We start from the raw sequence: 17,200 nt of genomic DNA, 5'->3' as shown, positions 1-17,200 counted from the left end.
TTGCTTCAAGTTGACAAGAAAAAAAAAAACCAAGACAGAGAGAGGGAGAGAGAGAGAGAGAGAGAGAGAGAGAGAGAGAGAGTCTGTGTTTCTATGTATCTGTGATCTGTGTCTGTGTGTCCTTGTCTGTGTGTCTGTGTGTATATGTGTGTATATGTGTATATATGCCACAGTTTAACTGACTTAGTCATTGCTTATTGCTATGAAGAGACACCTTGACCGAGGTAGCTCTTATAAAAAAGAAAACATTTAATCAAGGGTTTGCTTACAGCTTCAGAGGTTTAGTCCATTGTAATCATGGCAGGGGTCATGGTTGGAGCAGTAGCTGAGAGCTACATCCTGATCTATACATAGGCCGAGAGAGAGAGAGAGAGAGAGAGAGAGAGAGAGAGAGAGAGAGAGAGAGAGAGACTCTAGACTTGGCAATGGCTCTTTTAAAACCTCAAAGCCCATCCCCAGTGACACACTTCCTCCAAAAAGCCACATATCCCAATCCTTTTAATCCTTTCAAATTGTGCTGCTCACTCCCTAATATGTGAGCCTAGGGGGCCATTCTTACTCAAACCACAACTTAAGTGACTCCGTTCTCACCACCATGCTCATTAGGTCTGGCAGCAGGAGACTTTACCTGCTGAGTCATCTTACCAGTTCAAATATGATTACTTCTAAATCCCACATAATAATTGCTGTAACTGTAACAAACTTGTCCTTTATTAAATATTAAATGTATTCTTTTAATAATAACCTTGTAACAGATGCCTGAAGAGGATTCCTAGCAAACTATGACTACAAAAGCTTTGCTGTGTAGTTAAGAAACAAATTTCAAAGACAATATGTTACCAGTTAACTTCCCATTGATGTACTTTGTCTGCCAATAATATCCAAGATTTTCATTACCTACATAAATATATAAATATCTCTGTGGCGCGCCGCGTCTGCCAGCATTAGAGACGACCACAACAGGATTCTTCTTAGAACATTCTTTATTGAGAGCTCACAGCTTGAGGATGATAGCGAAGGACCCCAGACCCTGGCGGGCACGGTTTATAAGCCGTGCAGAACAAAGCCTGAGACGTGTCTATGTCTGAATGGCTCTGGCCGCTCCTGATCTTACGAGTCAACTCACGATTGGCGGCTGGATCGCGCCTTTCGGGAAGGCGCGCCAAGCGCCTCGGGGCGGGGCCGAAGCTGCTTGAGAGGCAGGAAATGACAGCAGGGTTGTGGCGCCTTGGCGCCCTACGTATCTCACTGCCAAAGCCCAGAGAGCAGAGGAGTGCCCTTCAGGTAGGCTGATGGATGCCAGGGTTTTCCCCGGTGTCCTGACGAACAGTTAGCTCTCCTGTTGATTCCATAAATCATCTAGTGGCCTCTAACAGATAAAGCTGGGCTTCCTGCGGCTTCTAGCAATGTTGACAACCATCTTCAAATACCGAACACCCTCACCGCTGACTGCTCTGGACTCCTTATTACGCGTGTGATTGATTGCGTGTGCCAAACTCCCGAGAGACTTAGAATATCAGAACCACGAAAATAAACCGTAAACATTGCTGCCAAGAAACTCAAAAGGTTCATGTATTGAAGGCTTCATCCCCAAGATAGCAGTGTTCAAGTATTCAGATTTGGTTCATCGTAATCAGTTCAACCATAAGGGCTCTGACTTCCTGGCTACAGAAGTCATTCACTCACTAATGAATGACGGGTTCATAATTTAATCAAATTATGGAAAACTAATTAGGAACATTAAAGTCTAGCTCAGTTAAAGGAAATCGGTAACTTGATTTATCGATAATTTTATCGATAATTTTGAAAGTCATATTCCTTCCACTCCATGTCTCTCTCTTTCCTGGCTGCTAGGAATGTGTGTTTCACAACACCCTTCCCCCATCAGGTTCTATCTACCTCATCGTGGCAAAAGACAAGGCAGCCAGCCAGTTAAATAAACCTTCCCTCCTTTGAAGTTGTTTCTTTCAGACTTTTGTCCCGTCAGTAGACAATGTACTAACACAATCACTAATCACTGAGGTATGAATATTCGTGTCCATACCTCACACTCATGTTGAACTCCTGGCTTCCAAGGTGATTGTGTTGGGGGTGAAATCTCTGGGAGCAGAATTTCCACACGAGGAAATCTGTGTGCACTAGAGTTCTTAAAAAGTAGGGCAAAGGCAATGCCTTCCCAAACCCCTCCCACCGTGAATGCACTAGAAGTTTCTAACTAGGTCCAACATCAAATCATCAGCACTTTGAATTCTCTATTTTCCTTAATTGTTAAAAATAAATTTCTGCATTTATAAGCCACCTTATTTATGGCATTTTATTACAGACACCAGCACAGGCTAGCCAAGCACTAAATGCTAATGTCAACTTCATTACTTTCTCTGCAAAGGAAAACCACAGGAGACAATTAGGAAGCAAATGGATGATAATTCAGCAAGAGCTTTTATGATGCTGGATGTTAGGAATAGCTAACAGATGCATTTAATCTCTGCTGAGTGTCTTCTACAACTGAAATGAAAAGAATCATCCAAAGGCCCTCAGACAACATCTGACCTCACTTACCAGGGATTACAAATAACCGGGTTCCCTTTCTGAAGAGCTAGATTTACGACATTCCATACAGAACATCTACATGACTTAACTCACATAACTTGAACCACCTACAGCTCAAATATCAGTATGGAAGTTAATTTGATCAACCCATTTTTTGAATATGAAAACCAAAAGCAAGACTGACTGCATGTATTAAGAAATGCATGAGCATGTATTGGCTAATTTACTGTTACTATGATAAAACGCCGTAACTAAGGTCTGTTAATGAAGAGAAAGGTTGTTTGGGTTTACGGTTCTAGAGGGATAAAAGTCAATCACGGCAGGAGAGTGTGCTGGCAAGCAACAGGCAAGGCTGAGAGAGCAGAAGCTGAGGGTTCACATCTTAACCACTAGCAGGAAGCAGAAAGAACACATTTGGAAGGGTCTCAAAGACCTCCACATGGTCATGTCTCCTATACATACCCAAACAGTGCCACAGACTTGCAAATATTCAAATGTCCATGACTATTGGGAGGAGGGGTTCTCATTCAAACCACCACACAACTTTATCAAGGAATTTGTACAGGACCGCGGGTGTACATCACACCCACATGGCCTGAGGAAAATGCAGTTGCACCTTGCTGTCCCACCTGACTGTGTTGGGTATATAAGCCTCCGTGGTACTACTCAATAAAAGGCTTCTTTCCCAGTGACTAGAGGTGTGTGTGTCTCTGTCTGGGCTGTCTCTGTGTGTCTTTGTGTGTTTCAATCTCCAGCCCCTTGCCCGAGGCTCACGAATGGTCCTGTAGTGCAGGCGCCGCAATACAGGAGTTGTGCCGCACTGTCACGTAGTAAGGCGGGCAACTACACCTGGTAAAAGTGGACTCAATCAAGAGAGATGCCAATCCCTGGTTGCCATGTGCACATGCGCATGCAAACGAAAACCAAAGCAAAACAAAACAGGGCAGCTATGGGGCTTGCAAAGATGACTTAGTCGGCAAAGTACTTGCTGGACGAGTGGGAAACCAAGTCAGAGGACGGAAGCCGAAGCCACAGAAGAAGGCTGCTTATTGGTTCGCTCCTCCTAGCTTACTCGGCTGCCTTCCTTACACAGCCCAGGCCCATCTTCCCAAGGACAGCATTGCCTACAGAGAACTGGGCCCTGCTACATCAAGAGCAACTAAGAAAATGTCCCCCATCCATCTACAGGTCCGTCTGTGAAGGCAGCTCCTCTACGGAGATTTCCTTCTCCCGGATTTGTCTTTGTCTGTGATAAGATGACCAAAACTAAGCTCCGTGGTCTAGCTAGGAAAGACGCTGAGGAGTGACGTTTTTAGCCCTTCTCTCTACACCCCCAAAAAAGAATAACAAATCAGCACAAAGCCACCCAAGCCACAGGAAGCGTAGTAACAAAGTGGGGAGTAGTATATCATTCTTTAGAAAATGTGGACCCTGTGGCAGTGGACACCAATTCCACAGTTTAATGTGACTCATCAACATTTTTATTACAAGAGGAAATGATAATCAAGGCTACAAATGTGGATGGAATCTAGTAATGTAGTGGACACTTGATTCTTCACGGAGTCATTTTCAATTAAAGATGCCGGGGAGTTACAGCTTCTAATACACACACTGTAGCTAAGAATCCATGCCAGAAAGGGGGAGGCCGATGTCAGCTGTCACTGCAGCCCAGACTGGTGTGCGCATGCCCAGACTTGTGAGATTCCTCTGGCATACGCCATGGTAAAGGGACAACTGTCAGGGAAAGCAGAGACCTTTCACCTAGATTGAACACTGTGTTAGAATGAGAATTAAGGGAACTTGATTCAGACATGACCCCATCAAATCCCAAACCTTATTTTTCTGATAGAGAGCACAAAAAAAAAATGCCAAAAGGTAGAGTCTACAGTGTGCCAACAAAAACTCTACTACAATCTGTAGAGAGGGAATAGCTGATATTTGGGGATGTGTAGAGCATGTGGCTGGGATGCCAAACAGGAGTCTGAAGGTTATGGTTACTTCTAGCAGGTATGAAGTAACCAAAAAAGAAAGTCAAGAAAAAAAACTCACTGTTGGAAAAAGCCTTTGTTCTGATCAGCAACGTGCCCCAGCTTGAGCTACCCCACTTGATAAGTGGGAATGGACATAAAAAAATCAGGAAGATAAAGACTCGACAGCAAAGGCCAAACATTTCCCTGCAGACCTTCGTCCTAGTCATTGTACAAAGACAGTCTCCAAGCAGAGGTAATATAGAGATAATTTCATAAAAATCATGGACCCCATGCATCATTTTTAAAAATTAAATAAAATTCCCTTGCAGTGGTTTGAATGTAACTTGCTCCCATAAGATCATTGGGAGTAACACTAATAGGAGATATGGCCTTGTTTAAGTAGATGTGGCTTTGTTGGAAGAAGTGTGTCACTCTGGTGTGTGGTGCCTGTACCACCTAGAACCGTGACCCGACAAGGGTCTGGGGATTAAAAAACACACAGAGACGTGGGTCACTCTTGAAACAAGAATGCCAAATTTATTGTGTTCCAGGGCAGCTTATATACTACTCTCCTTGACTAATGGCCACGCCCTGTCTCTCGAGATTTTTCAGCTTCAAGCCCACCAGAAACCACTCCCCTGCCATCAGGAACTCATGAGGGTCTCGTGCCAAGAGCAGCTGCAAGCACAGGAAAACAAGTCATTCACTCTGGCAGGCAAAGGGTCATAAAAAATTCAGGGTCTGAGGGTCCACAGTCCCCAACAGTGGGGGTGGGATTTGAGGCCTCCTATTCTCACTATGCCTACATCAGTTTACTTCCTGTTGCCTGTGGTTCAAGCTGGCGGACTCTCAGCTCCTTCTCCAGCACCATGTCTGCCTGCATGCCACCATATCCTGCCATGATGATCAAGGACTGAACCTGTGAACTGAAAGCTGCCCTCAATTAAACTTTTCCTTTCTAAGAGCTGCTATGGAAGAGCAGGCGCTGCACCCTGCATGGTGACACACTAGAGCTGACCCTGTTGGCAGGGGCACAGGTGAGCCAACCCTGAAGGCATAAGAGAAGGAGAGCTGACCCCACCATCCCTAATATGCCCCTGACAGCAACTGGGAGAGAAGACCCTGCACCTCTCCTGGGCAAACCTGGCCCTGGTGGTGTGAGTGTGAGGGACCCAGATCTGAGAACCTGAAAGCCAGAGAACTGGCCCCACCCCTTGCTGCAGGCTGCATTGGGTGAACTAGACCAGGCTGTGCTGGAGAGTTTATCCAGGCAGTGAGGATGAGGGAAAGCTGGTGAGCTGACCCAACCCAGCGACCACCCAGGCCCAGAACCAGGACTATGAATTAGCCCTCTCCAACATCCATCTCATCTAGGAACTGTTGGAGCATGTAAAGGGGATGAACCAACACCCTAAACAGCAAATTTCCATGACACAGGAAAACATCAGGATATCAAAGAGGAGCCCCAGTGAGAGCCCATTGCTCGTGGTGTTGCAGGAATCAGAGGCCTCAAACCAGGCCAATGACTCCTGGCACTGCACACTAACAAGTAAAGGTGAATGGACTGAAGGTAAACTGTGTGACTCACAGGACTACACTGCAACTTCCACCATGAGATTCTTCCTTTTTTGTTTGTTTGTTTGGTTCGTTGGTTGTTGGTTGATTAGTTTTTCTTTTAAATTTGGTTTTGTTTTGGGTGCAAGTTTGCATGGGCAGAGAGTAGAAATGAGGGGACAGGGAGATAAGTGGGATCAAGATGCATGATGTGAAATCCATAAAGAATCAATAAAGGTTAAAAAAAAAAAAAAGAAAAGAGTTACCGTGGTCGTGGTGTCTCTTCACAGCAACAGATACCCTAATGAAGGCATCCTTTTAATAAGCTCTTTAACGTCTTATTTAAATGTAATAAGGATGTTTAAAAAACTTCTATTTTGCAGTATTCTAACTAAGGAAAAAATAGATAGTTCAATTTTTATGACTATATGACTGAATATTAGACGTTTCTTTTGTTTTGTTTTATTTGCAATGTTGGGGATTGAACCCTGGGTCTCACCTATGCTAAGCACAGGCTTTACTGTGCAACTGTACTCCCAGCTTCTGCGAGGGCCTGGCAGCTCTTCTGAGTCCTGAAATAGACGTAAGAATTAAATATATAACTTTGCAGGTGAGATCTATTAGGATCACCAAAAATTAGCATGATCCCTAAAAATCAGCCAGAAATACCTGTTTGGAGGCCCCCCAAAAAACCTTCCTGTGCCACTAAGAGAGGGATACAACCCAACATTGAGTCCCAGCGTATGAGCTCCTTTGGAGACAGGTACTAACTGTGCTCAATGACAATAACAAGACTGTGTTACCTGCTTCTCGTACTCAACACAATTCTGTCTCCTAGGAACAAAGGTCAGGGAACATACGCAGCTAAATCAGGATGTCCCAGAAACGACACACGAAAATAGACTTAGTGTGAGTCCCATAAATAAAACAGGGCATTGAGAGCAAAATCCTGAGGGTGGCCTCTTCCAGAAGAATATAAATTAGTCCGTAAGTCCTTCGAACCATCCTGTTCTCAACTAACACTGGAAAGATTCAAGAGCTGCTGAAGCAGACCACAGACCCAAACTGTATGTAAAAGCAAAGAGCGTTTATTGCAACATGTGGGGGCGTACCAGTTCAAAATGGTGACCATGAAAGGAAAACACAGCCCCTTTTAAGCTCAGCTAAGGGGACAATGGTTTAGGTTATCTCAAACACAATTGATTAAGCAGACTGTAATTGCAATTTTAATTGTCTGTGGTAATAGTTTTACCATTTGGGGGCCATGCCTGGGGAAGACAGAGTAGGTTTTAGGGAGATTATAGGAACTATCCTTTTTGGTCACTACCATGAGGTAGCATGGGCACTGGCTCAGGCCTGGTACACACACGCTATCTCTCTCATCTCTGAGTACCTGCTGCCTCACTTGTTGTACTTTTAGGAAATTGAAATGGGACAAGTTCAGACCTTTCAATGTCATGCACAATGCAACAACTGAGGTAAATAAAGGCCCCTTGGGAAACAGGCCGTAAGGCACTTCAGGAGCCAAGGAGAAGAGAGGAAGTGAGGCCTAAACCCCTTTAAAACCCAGTAAACAAGGGGTGCTATCACACAGAACCCTGATACTTTCTTGTATCGTAAAACATTTTGAGGTTCCCTAAGCATTTGTCCCATCTGGTTCTCTGAAAGACGAGTTTGCAAATACCCAGAATTGAGAATCAAGCCCCCAGTGAGGATGAGATTGTCCAAGAAATGACACAAGAATTGTCCACGGCCCTGGGAGAGGAGGACACCCGCTGCTTTCCAGGCGTGTCGGGAGAGGAAAGCACATAAAAGCAGGCTCACACTCGCAGGCTGCTCCTTCCCTGAGCACCAAGCCAGCACCTTATTCGTTCAATGCCTAGGAAGCACCTCTGGAACACTGAGCTCCCTTCCAACTATTTTTGCTTGGTGTAGTGTCTGGTTTTGTGTGTCAACATAACACAAACTAGAGTCATCAGAGAGGAAGGAGCCTCAGTTGAGGAGATGCCTTCATGAGATCCAGCTGGAAGGCATTGTCTCATTTAGCAATCAATGGAAGAGGGACCAGCCCATAGTGAGCAGGCTATCCCTGGGCTGGTAGTCCTGGGTTCTATAAGAAAGCAGGCTAAGCAAGCAGGGGGAAAGTCAGAGAGCAGCACCCTCCATGGCCTGCGCCTCAGCTCCTACCTCCAGGATCCAGCCCTGTTGATTTCCTGTCCTGACTTCCTTCAGTGATAAACAGCAGAAGTGGAAGTCAAATAAACCCTTTCTCGACTTGCTTCCTGGTCATGGTGTTTCATTGCAGCAATAGAAACCCTAACTAAGTGGTTCTCTCCACTGAGTTCTCAATGGCCTTGTCTGTGCTACCAGTGAGCTCCTTGCAAGTCAGATGGGTCTGCTCTCTGTCTTTTTGTCATCTCTATCCAGACACAATCATTGGAGACTCTTTCCCACTGATTTCTGTCTTCCTTAAGGTTTCTGCTGCTGCAATGAAGCACCATGACCAAAGCAAGTTGGGAAGGAATGGCTCACACTTCCATGTTCATCATCAAAGGAAGTCAGAACAGGAGCTCAAACAGGAGAGAAACCTGGAGGGTTGCTGCTTACTGACTTGCTCCCCATGGCTTTCTCAGCCTGCTTTCTTAGAGAACCCAGGGAGACCAGTCCAGGGGGTGGTACCACTCACTATAGTTTGGGCCTTCTCTCATCAATGAGAAAATGCTCCGAAGGTTTAACTACAGTCTGATCCTATGGAAGCATTTTCTCAATTTCTCCTTTCTGATGACTCTAGTTTGTGTCAAATTGACATAAAACATAAAAACTAGACAGTTCTCTACCTTTCTACCTTCTCTCATGGCTTTCTTCCTAATTCAATGACCTCCTGCTTCCTCTCTCCTCAGCAGGATTCTTTTCCTCTGGTACCTGATGTGACAGGCTGAAGGGTTTGCATCTCAGACTGCTTCCTCCTTCCCTCCGCAACCCCACTCATATAACCTGGGCCAGTCCCATCCAAAACTCCTCCTTCATGCTCACCCACACCCAGCTGCTTCCCTGGCAACAACCAAACACCTGAATTGCTCATGCATATACATGGAGGTGTGGTTCTAGGATCCGGCATTAGTTGCTTTTCTGTTGCTCTGATAAGTACAATAACCAAAAGCAAGTTCTAGAAGGAAGAGTGTATTTGACTTACAGTTCCAGGGGGACAAGAGCCCATTTGGTGAGGAGGCATAACGCAAGAAACAGCAAGTATGGCAGCAGCATCAGGAAGCTCGTGTCTTCAAAAGCAAACAGAGAGCCAGAACTGAAAATAGGGTGAGGTTCCATAACATCAGATTCCACCCTCAGTGACTTAGCCCTTCCAGCAAGGCCACACCTCCTAAATCTCCCATAACATCACCCATCAGCTGGAGATCTGGTTCACATGCCTGAGTCTATGAGGGATGTTTCTTATTCAAATTACCACAGATCCCCAAGCACGCCAAACACCAAAGATGCTGTTGTGTGGCACTGATCCTAAGGAAGACATCAACAAGCATCCGTACAGCCAGATAGGGAAACAATCCCTGACCGAAGGAAACCGCCAAAGTCCAGCTTACTGACCCAGTGAGTTTCATTGATATTACAGGAGAATGGCTGAAAGATTACTCACAGGAGCAGAAATAACTCAAAACCAGTACATAAAGAAGTCCATACCAGCATGGGTGATGGTTCCCAAAACTTGGGATCCTAGAGCACACTACACAACTTGCCACTAGCTCAAGAAGCTGTAGTGTGTCTTTGCTGGGTGTGAAGAGTGTCTCTCAGCAGTCCCTACTGGTCGTAGAAGGGAGGGGCAGGCAGGAGGAGCCTAGTGAATCTACTCAGTTTCAGGGACTTCCTGAAGCTGTTGCTTGCATTTTGAATTTTCTATTTTCTAGGTTTTCAAGAGCTTCCTGCAGGATGGAATGTTTTATTTCCGAGGAAACTGATACAAAACAGGTGCACTGGCCCCTCATATAAAATGTTGTAACGTTCGTATTTAAACTCTTCCGTAGATTTTATTTGTGCTTAATCTCTTCCATCAGCTTTGAAACATCTCCAGATTATTAATAATACCTGACAAGCCCTCTTATAGGCCCCTCTTTTTAAATTTTTAGTTTGGTGACCAGAAAAGTTTTAGGAATATAGGCATGGTTCATATGCAACAGCTTCTCAGACTCTTGAGCCGGATAAACCTCAACAAGTTCAAATCCATGAGTGAGCTCAAGAAAAATACTTGACCTTCCTAACCACGGCCACTCCCACCTCGGCCTGACCTTCCTAACCACGCCTACTCCCCCACCTCAGCCTGACTTACCTAACCAGACAGACCACTGCTCACCCAGAGCAGCTTGATCTTGCTAACCACACCCACTGTCCACTTCTGTCTGATCTCTGGGTACTTGGTAGAGTTGTTTTAGGATGGAGTTGACCAAAGTGAGTTTCACAACAGTAATTTTCAACACATTTTTGCAAACATTTTCAAAGTCATGTCAGCTATAACCATTTCTCCACCTCACTGCTACCTGTCATGCTCAGTAATTCCATGATCTATAGCAACTAGACATATTTAGAGAAGAGTATTTTCTGCCTCTCACAGTTATTGTTCCCATTCTTTTTGACCTGGTATATATACACATACATACATACATACACACACACACACACACACACACACACACACACACACAAGCTTCAAGACCTATTCACACAGTGTTCAGACCAATAGTAACATCCATGGTTTTCCCACAACACTAATTATTCTCAGCATGGTTGATACAGTGTTCACTTAGCAAAATTTTATAAAGCACTTCTATGTGTCTGCTATTTTTTAGGTTGAGTAGATGAGGCAGTGAGCAAAATATATTCCCCAGAGAGCATAGATATCCATGAAAATGCTTCAGCATGATGCCAGGTGAAAAGATGGTAACTTAAGTAAACAAAGAGCGGCTTCCAGTACCAGTCCTGGTTTTGCTCTTGTTAAGTCAGCCTGAAGTCCATTTAGAGAGCTATTGGCTACTTCCAAGGTATGTGGGGCGCCATCACATGCTTACAGTCATCTTGCCAAACTGATCTTCACTGTGGTTCGTAGACATAGCTGGGCAGGACTATTTTTGCTTCCTGCCTTTGGAAACTTGAATGTCACCTTCTGGTACCATGAGAGCTAGTCCTCAGGGGGGATATTTCAGGTCTGCTCCAGCTCAGGGGCCTCTGGGCACTGTGCCTAAAGTGCACGGTGTCTTCAGCAATGAGAACTTACCTTCTACCTCTGGGGGACAACCGAGGGCAACAACAATAGACTGTAATGTTTTGAGAGTCTCTGGACAACCCTGTCCAACAAATGAAGGGAGAGTTTTTTCTCATGCCTGGGTTAGGACTTTTATTACATCGTCTGTGGCTCTTGAAGAAAGCATTGTCAGCCCAGTCAGGAAGTTTTCATTTAAACTGTATGTGTTTATTTACACACCAACTCATGTTTGTTGCAGGTATCTTTAGGTGGTTAACAAATAGTATGATTCCTTATGACCTTTTCTGACCTTCTTACTGCTCTTTTACCTTCCTCCCTCCTCCTCCTATGTTTCTCTTCCACCCCTAATCAAAGCCACCCTGTTTTTCTCATTTCTCTCCTCAGAACATTTGAAGTTAATGAAGCCATGGATCTTAGAATAGAACCTCCAACCACCACTTTACTAAAGCAGCATCCTCCTGAACTACACTTTAAATATTTGTCCTTCAGCCCATAGATAAGTGTAGTCCTCATCTCTTATCAAGAAAATGAAGATCATTTCATTCAACAGATTAAGACCATTGCCAAAACCCACAACCAATCAGAAAGCAGAGTTGTGGAGCCTATTCCCCACTGATCCATCTAGAGGAGAGACGTCAGAAAGCCTGTAAGAGTCAGAGAAACAGAAAATCCGCTCTGAAACTACTAGAAATGTCAGAGGAGCTATACCCATGGAGTCTTACCAACATAGCCTACTAAAGATGACCTGAACAATAATGACCCAATACACATGAAAAGGCGAAGGTTCATGAGATCTCAGATATAGACAAGGAACTAAGGCAGCTAAGGAGTACCAAGAGTCTTCCCCCAAGGAACAGCACACCAATTGTTTGCCCGGTATCAAATGACCAGCACTAAAAACATATACATCAAGTCATAGTATTCAGATTTATCAGGATATATTTATGTATTTAGGAACATATATATGTTAGGAATATTTAGGAACATACATAGAGAGAGAGAAAAAGGCCATTAATTTGAAAAGAGCAAGGAGGAATACAGGGAGTGGTTGGAGAGAGGAAAGAGAAGAGGAGAAGCGTAATTATACTGCAATCTCAAAAAATAAAAAAAGTATTTGATTTTTTTTAAGTGGGATCAGTGAACACTTTTAAATGATGTTGTCCAAAACAGCTTTTACAGAAAACTGATTCTAAGATGTCACCTGATAGGCATGGTCACAAGGACAAAAAACAAGGAGGGGTACAGTCTGCATTCCCTTTCCCTTTTCTAGATGGGTGGGAAGGCAATAGCTTCAGACACGGGCCAGACATGTTCCTTGGGAGCAAGCAGCGTTTTCTGTAGTCTATGAAATCTGCTGCCTTCTAGAAGGAGCTGTGAGAATGCTATACTTTTGAAACCTGTCTGAATTCGGGCTGAAGATGAAGATATTTTCCAGGTCTTATCAAAGCAAAGGATTAGGTTAGGGTGTTGATCAGTGGTAACATTTATCTAGTATCTGTGGTGACCTGGGTTTGGTCCCAATGAATCATTTGTTTTGCAAATGTTCTTATGTCCTAGACATTTTGGAAACCCTAAGTGTGACATTGCGGGTGTGGTTTATGCCAGGAAGACTAATGACACTTTAATGAATGTAGTCCTAATCCAAAAAAGCTCTTAGTCTTTCACCAAAGTACCGGCAAGTAAATATAGTTCTCTTTGTTGGTTTTTGCAGCTTGTCACAAAGTTAGACACATCTGAGAAGAGGAAATTTGTTCGTTTATTTGTTCTTCTGTGTAGCTCTGGCTGTCCTGGAACTCAAAAATCCACCTACCTCTGGGTGGTGAAATTAGGGCATGTACCACCACTGACAGAAGAACGACTCCTCGTTGAGAAAACGCTTTCATAGATAGGCCTGTATGCAAATCTGTGGGGTATGCTCTTGATTGATTAAGATGGAAGGAAGGCCCTGGCCCAGTGTTAGCAATGCCAACCCTGGCCATGTGGTATAAAAAAGAAAGCTGAGCAAGCTATGAGGAGCAAGCCAGTAAGCAGCATTCCTCTCTGAGCTCTTCTTCAGGGTCTGCCTCCAGGTGCCTTGAGCTCCTGCCCGATTTTCCTCAGAGTCCCGTTGGTGGACTATGACGTGGAAGTGTAAGGCAAATAGATCTTTTCTTCCACAGTTGCTTTTCGCCATGGTATTTTCACCACAGTTTTAAATATAAACCTTAGCAAATACAGGGATGGATACCGTATGGCTGTGACAGGAGGGGTCATGGGCTTCAGGAAGGTTTACAGTGGCGCTCGAATTCCAGCTGGAAAAGACATGGAATGTTGAGAGCCCCCTAGGCCGCTCTGTGGGAGGCTGGAATATAAGTAAGAAGAGAGAGAGGCAGAGGCCTGTTTGTGGGATTTCAGAGAGGAACAAAGACTCTATCAGGCTGTTGGAGTGTTGTTTCTAAGAATTTCTGGATTGTGGTCAGCTGGAGATGAAGATTTCCTGTGATTCACCAGAGACCAATAAAAAGATGAAGGAAGAATCATGGAGGCAAAATCTTCTGGGAACTGTTTCCTCACTCCCTCCGGTTCAGCCTAGGTGAGCTGTAGTCCAGAGGGGACCAAGGCTACACCTGACGTTTGCCACTAAACTTGGTAATATTTAAGAATTTCCCAAATGGGATTGGTTTTGAAGCATGAAGCAAGCCTAGAGAGCCACTGAGGCTTGGCGCTGTGCATGGCTGGAAGAGGCCATTGCTGAAGCTTCAGCTGCAGTAGAAGCTCCAGGATTTAAGAGGTCGTGGAGAGAAGTTGAGACTCGGGACCATGTGGCAGACTCAGTGTCCCCAAAGAGAACCCAAGAGAAGCTATTAGTGAAGGCTGGCCCTGTTGCAATGGACACCCAGAATTTTAGAGATGCCAATACCATGAGATGACCACCGAAGACAGCAGTAGCTATGAACGGAGCTTGCCTGAGCCTACAAGATGAGCTATGGTAGATAGTAAAACCAGAGAGGTGGAATTGTACAAACCGTTTGGAGCCCATGAAGATCCTGAGTTAGCTCCAGGTGTCCAGCACTGAGAATTCTGCCTTGCACCTTATTGGAGCTTCAGTTTTGTTCTCCTTTGTTGGTGATTGTACCCTGATACCCGGCTTTTTGGGTCCCAAAACTCACTTTGTAGACCAGGCTGGACTCGACCTCACAGAGATCTGCCTGCCTCTACTTCCTGAGTGCTGAGAACAAAGGTGTGTGCCACCACTGCCCAGGTAATGAATTTTTCTCTCTTGGAGTGAGAAAGTATGTAACTTAATTTTTATAGAAGCACACAATTGAGAAACTTTGAACTTTCAAAGAGACTTTGACGTTTTAGAGAAACTGAATATTTTAAGGAGACGAAACTTTTAAAGTGTTTGGTTTTTAAAGAATGTGAGACTCTTAAAAGAGTGTTTTATATTGTGATATTAACATTAGCATCATTTCTTGAGGAGAAAGGAAAAATTATATTTAGTAATGATGTATGTGTGAATCCAGTTGACAAGGCCCCAGTCCAATTGGGTTTTGTTATATTTTCAATTTAACCTAGACCTAGACACATCTGGAGAAGAAGAAGGTCTCTTAACTGAAAGACGGCCTCCATAAGATTGGCCTGTGGTCATGTCTGTGGGTCATTTTCTTGATTAATGATTTGTGTGGAGGGCCCAGCTCTCACCCCTGGGCAGATTGTGTCAGAAAGGGTGAGCTATGAGGAGCAAAACAATCAGCATTCCCCCCTGACCTCTGCTTCATTCCCCACCTCCAGGTTCATGCCTTGAACTTCCTTCAGTGATGGACTATGATATGGAGGTGTGAGCCAAATAAACACTTGTAGTGATATTGTATCTGTATTTTAATGAATAAAGCTTGCCTGAAGATCGGAGTGCAGAGCTAAACTACTAGAGGCAGTGGTGGTGCACACCTTTAATCCCAGGACTAGGGAGACAGAGGCAGATGGATCTCTGTGAGTTTCAGGCTACCCTGCACTACACAAGATTGATTCAGAAACAGATCTAGGTGGTGGTGGCTCACACCTTTAATCCCACTGCTTGGGAGTCCCACACTTTTAATCCCAGCACTAGGGAGGTGGAGACAGGAGTGATATGGCTGTGTGGGGAGAGAAATATAAAGGGGAAGAGACAGGAACTCAGTGGAGTATGGAGTCTGGGGATTCGTGGAGACAGGATCTCACCTATTAGATCTGAAGATTTGGTAGAGGTAAAAGGTCTTTCTAGTGACTGGCTGCTTTATTTTTCTGATCTTCAGCTTGAACCCCAATATCTGTCTCTGGATTTTATTATTTGTGCTACAAACCCTTTCTTGCACAGTTGCTTTTGGTCACAGTGAGTTGTCACACACTAAGACAACAGTATAGTATGTTTAGGGCTGAAATTATGTAGAACAACACAGTGGTCAATTGAAAAATGAAAGTGTTGGCTACAGAACCTGACATATAGTCATTATTGTGTTCTTTAAGGAGGCCTGCTATTTGATTCACTCTGTTTCCTAAAAGACAACTCTGTGAGGCTCTCTGGCTGGGCAGTGATAAATAAAGCAACTGCGGACAGCGCCTTTCTGTATCTTCCAACCCAGAGGAAGAGGTAGACACTGACCAAACCACCACACATCCCACAAATCCACGAGCACAGGAGTTGATAAGAGCTTAGACTGAGATGGAAAAGTACAGACATACAGTAGGCAATGACAGTGACAATAGGGTACTGACCCTTGCCGAAGGCCACTAAGGAGTAACCTTTGAACTGTGTTGTACAACATGAGTCAGAGCTAAACAGACAAGGAAAGGTCAGAGTTGAAACAGCAAGACCAAACTTTCAGGAGAGAGTGGACAGAGGATGGCTGGGACTGCAGTGACCACCACACTCATACAGCAATGTTTTGCCTTGTCAAAACATCAGCACCTTCTTCGTGTCCTTTCCCCCCCACCACCACCAGAAAGATGTATTCAAGTCTTAACTACATTCTTTTAATCATGCGACCAAATCCAAGAAGGAAAAGAAGGGGGACAATAAAAGACAAACTTGTGTATCTCTAGATCTTGGGTCTTTAAAGGCAGGTCATCTCCAGGAGGAAGCCGAGGGTGGTATTTAGTTCTGGGTTCTGTTGTTTCCAGGGATGAGAAGCCGGGGTGACCGTTTGCATGAATTTCTCAATGCTTGTAATTCCAGTGTTGTCGGTAATTGTAATCTTCCACAGTGGAATAAAACTCAGGGCTTCCGTTTGTTTGCTTGTCTTTTTCCATCAGTTGCACTTGATTTTCTTCTGTTACTTATTTTTTGAAGAAATTAATATGGTTGTCTGTTTATTTTGGCTTGGCAGTGTGAGGCAGCGGGATCAACGGTACAAAGTCTTATATCAAATTTCACAGATGTTTTGAAAATAAATTGAACTAGATGGCTTCCTTGCAAATTGACCCTTGGTCAATTTAAAAGCATTTGGGGGAGGGAGGTATACACTCTTTAAAAAAAAAAAAAAAAAGATTTTTTTTTTTTTGCCAACAACAATTTGCAAAACCAGTTGCCCTTTAAAGCGGTTTGTTCAGTTGCTCCTTTTTCTCAGAACATGACCACTGAGATGAATGGGTTCAGCTCAGATTTTGACCAATGAGAATGCCTACAGATCTATCACCCCCCAAAAAGCCTATCCACAGAGTTTTGTCCTGCCAGATTACAAGAAGAAGGTGGATTTTCCAAATCCCTTTGACCTTAGCTGGGACTAACTCCCTGAGCAAGCCAGACTTGAGGTCAGCCACTCTAACGTAGACCACAGACTCTAAACCCACACTAGCTCTCAGAGAGGACCAGTGAGCTAAATTGTGTATTTATAGGCCA

Source organism: Myodes glareolus, chromosome 16 (assembly GCF_982192425.1).
Source record: "Myodes glareolus chromosome 16, mMyoGla1.1, whole genome shotgun sequence".
Classification (NCBI taxonomy): domain Eukaryota; kingdom Metazoa; phylum Chordata; class Mammalia; order Rodentia; family Cricetidae; genus Myodes; species Myodes glareolus.
This window is presented reverse-complemented; position numbering follows the sequence as displayed.